The sequence below is a fragment of the Hydra viridissima genome, unplaced genomic scaffold (assembly GCF_058129835.1).
Source record: "Hydra viridissima isolate aposymbiotic clone 2 unplaced genomic scaffold, HvirCarnegie_v1 scaffold_20, whole genome shotgun sequence".
In the NCBI taxonomy this organism is placed as follows: domain Eukaryota; kingdom Metazoa; phylum Cnidaria; class Hydrozoa; order Anthoathecata; family Hydridae; genus Hydra; species Hydra viridissima.
Window position 1 is genome coordinate 1,126,182 of NW_028324319.1, and position 4,575 is coordinate 1,130,756.

A 4,575-nucleotide genomic window follows, 5' to 3' on the forward strand; every position below is an offset into this window, starting at 1 on the left:
TACGCTAAAAAGTTAGTCGACTAAATTTAGTTACGCTAAAAAGTTAGTCGACTAAATTTAGTTACGCTTAGGCGCGTAGCTGCTCTATAGCAAGAGTTGGCACAGCCTAAGGGCCCGTCGAAAAAGGGCCCAAACGTCGACATTACTCAAAATTTTGAGTTAGTATTTATTACTGTATTTTTATTCAAAATCATGACTGAAATCAATTATGTATATAAAATTTGACAAAAAAAAGATGTGGATTTAAGTAAGGCAGTTTCTGCATTAGAAAATTTAAATATTAAACCAAAAATATTTCGAGACTTATATGAAGAATTTAAAATGGAAGCTAAAGTGCTAGCAATCTTGTGGAAAGTTGATCCGCGTTTTATGTGTAAACGATGAAGATTTGTTAAACGTCATTTTGATGAATTATCATCAGATTATAGCAAATCTATTCCTGCTTTTTCTGAAGTAGTATATATACCGTGAACCTCACCATCGCTTTCCCCTTTTGTTTGTTAAATTCTTTCAGACTCAAGTTTCTGTCATACCCATGTTGGCAATCTAGGATTTTTGTGCCAATCATCATGAGTGGTATACCAGAAAATTCAATGGAATCAGTTGACCAATAAACTTTGAGGGGTTTTATCTTTACATCTAAAAAAACTATGTTTGTTAATACTTTTAAATAGTAATTATATTTAATAATTAATATATATATATATATATATATATATATATATATATATATATATATATATATATATGGGCAATTCCATTTTTAACTTACGTTACACGCGCAACAACTTTATTAAATATTTGCATATTTAAACTTTAAATTAAATTTTTAGCTGATTTTTATGAAAGCTGTCAGTCTAAAGAATAAAACAAGCTAAAAAGTTTTGAGTCTGGCTAAAAGAGGGCGAATTTATTACCGAAAATGCCACTTAACTTACGTTACGCAGAAAACAAGGTAAAAAAAGTGTTGCAACTTTTAGGTCGAATATTTGCGAACAATTAATCCGGATCGTGTTAGAAATTTTTACAAGATGTTGAGAATTCAATACTAATTACAATGATAAAAAAAAATTATCAGAGGTGACCGGCAAAGAAAGATATACTTGTTTTCTTGATACTAGGTTTTTAACTTACGTTACATCACTTACGTTACCTTGCGATTATTTTCGTGGAATTTTTATATCTATTATTTCGTGATAGATTTTTTAGAGTTATGTAACAAAAGAACGGCAGTTGTATTAAAACTCATTCATTCAAAGTAATTAACAAAAGTAATTTTCAATAACTGGTGACTCTCTACTGACAGATTTTTTTGTAGATATTAATGAAGTTTTTAAATTGTTAACACTTATTTTCCGAAGCGCAAGAGCAACTTAAAAAATTACATTTGGTATGACAACTTTATTAATTTTTATTGAGTTATTCAAATAAGAAAATGTTACAGTTATTCGAAAATTTTACTTACGCTTATAATTTTTATGTGCCCGCTTAATTTTTTAAAATGCTGCTAACTATTTACTCTCCCCTGCTGAATAAACGGGAGGGGGTGGGGGTCTTAATAAACAGGAGGGTCGGAAACTTTTCTAAAATCTAATAAACTTTAATAATAACGTTTAATAAAACGGGAAGGTCAAAGTTTTAAAAAGCTTAAAATATTTTTATTGGTTGGTTGTTCATATTTTCATCTAATATTGAGAGAAACTTTTTCTCAAAGTAAAAAAATAAGAAAATATTTTATATTGCTTCAAAATTATTAAACGGGGGGGTGGGGGTGGGGGGGTCCTAATAAGCTCCGAGGATTCGGAAAAAAATTAAAGAATTAATAAACATCCCCTCTTGTTTATTTGGCTGGCGAGAGTACATTAAAATCTTTTAAAAAGATTTTGACGCTAAAACTGCTCGAACAACTTTGAAAACACCAAAGTGGATGGAATCAAAATATTTAATTTCATTTAGTTTAAATAAGGTGAAAAAAGGTTTGCTTGCTGTTGGTTGTTTTGTGTTATTATTATTATTATTATTATTTTTGGGGGGGGGTGTGTGTGCTGAAATATGCGACATACTTTTAATGAGAGAGGGGTGCATGTATATCTGATCGTTTGTGACAGGAGGCAGGGGTTAAAATTGACAAATATTGGGTGACATACTTTAAGGACGCCCCCTTAATTCCATTTACAAACCATTTGTTTTAGGAAAACAAAAATATAAAGTGAATAAGAATATAATTTAAAATAAAAATGGTTACATCTTTTTATTTGTTTTAAATACTAAATACGTCACGGTGAAGTTTTTTCCGCTAAAATCTGGCTCTTACCGACATAAAAGTAGTGGGATTTAGAGATATCTTTCACTTTTTTGGCTTGCTGGATAATTTGAGATAGTTTGAGTGCACAATTTCGTGCTGACTTTTCTTCCTCTGACAAATATAGAACTTTGACATTTATGTCTTGAATAGCATTCACAAAATCATTAGCTGATTGGATTTCAATTTTTCCAGACTTCACTCTGTTGGTTGCCAAACGTTTTACAGTAGCCCCAATGCCATCGACAACTCCTTTGCCGTGCATTGCTGCAAAAAAATGCCAAAATATTATTATGTTAAATTTCTTTTCAAAGTGCATTATTGCGCTCATCACGACTTTATTTTTAAACTGCGATGTAGCATTATCGCTAAAAATGTGAATTTCTTGGGTAATAAATGAAATAAACTCCAATAACTTATCCAAATTTGCAATTAAGGAGGTCTTTGTGTGATCCAGAGAGTCAGATGCAATGGTGAAAGTTTTAAGATTTTTTTGCCAAATAGCTGCAGTTAAAAGAGAAATTTGATTTTGGCCATAGTGTGCTGCTTGAGGCTCATTCTGACTAAAACACTTAAAATTTTCTGCATAGTCAACCTGAATAGTAGCAACATTCAATGATGGATTCATGGATTTAGTAATGCTTAGTTTAAAACATTTAGATTGGTTACCCTTGATATTGGCATGAGTTGTGAATTTTTCTCTCATACTCATAATGTGAGCAATCAATTCTTTACCACTTCCAAACTTTTTAACTTTTTCGCGTACAGCGTAACGCTTTTCATTTGGTTTCTGCCATTGGTACCAACTTGTTTCAAAGTTAAGGGGTTCAATGGTGGCCAGGAATTGCTGGAAAAACTTTAGATCTTTGCATTTGTTGCATTTGTTGTAGAAACAATCATTTAATGAGTCCTTACAAACAAAATTTTGAGACATATCTTTCCCAATTTTAATGTTAGACAACAGTAAACGATCAACTTTCACCAAGGAATCCAAAGCAAATCGCATATTTTCGTGGTAAGTACAAACGCATACATTATGAGGCAAATTTGCGATAGATCGAACGTTTACTGGTCGTAATTCACAAAACCTGCTTAATCCAATCTTGATATCTAAGTGATCATGTTTAAAAAGTTGGTACGCTTCTTTCATGGTTAAAAGAAGGTGACGAACTTGGATCTTAATCTTCTTTCCATTTTCAATTACTGATACAAAGTCCCTAACATTTGGAGACAGTCGACTAATGTCATCTTCGCAGTAGAACCTTTTTACTTTTATTTCTACTTCAGTTAAAGCTGGATTATTCACGCTATTTAATGGAAGAGTAGTTTCTTTGTTGAATGATCCATTCAGCAATGTGGCTAGGACTTCGTAACGTTGTGCGGGATCTTTGGGCAATGATTTCTGGACTTTCTTGAGCAATTTCCCTTTTGTTTGAACACTCATAATGGTAGAAAAATTAACTGTTTTTGCAGAATCTTTCTTTTTGATTCGATACTTTCGGACTCTTTCCTTTATTTTTTCTCTTTCTTTCATTTTTTTTTCCGGATCTTGTTTTATTCGTTGACGATGAGCTTTTTGGTGATCAGCATTCATATTTTTTTTCCGTTCGGAATCACGCTGGCGATAAGCAGCTTGATAAGTTTTAACTCTCTGTTTAGAACTTTTAGCCATTTTAAAATGCAAAGCAAATTTTGCTAAGTTTTGCTTGAATAACTTTTAATTAATCAAAACTTATTGGCGTATAAAGAATAAAAAAAAAAAACCTTTAGGGAATTGCGATGTAAAATAGTTTTCGTCTTTATAAACAACCGTAACTTTAAAAATTTTTTGTTTTTTTCAAACCCCTTGGGAGTTGCGATGAAAATCGTTTTTTTTATGTTAAAAAATTTTACGAAAAAAGCGCTAAAACTTTTGGAAATAAATGTAGTTTTAACTTACGTTACACAAATTCAAAATGAAAATGTGCCTTAACTAAGCATCGTTATTCAAAAATCTTAATGTATAATTATAAGATTTAATATTCTTTCACATATAATATTACAAAATTTAAGTTTTCAAATTAAATTTTCGAAAAAACAGAACTTGATCATGTTTTTGTTAACTTACGTTACATGAAAATTGCAAAAGTTATTTTATTATTTTTTTGAAATATATTTATCTTTTAAAGAAAAAAATCTGATCAACAAGAAATTGAACATCTTAGCTCCATTATCACTTTAAAATATTTCGGAATATACAAAAAAAATCATGGGTAAAATAACATTTTACAGTG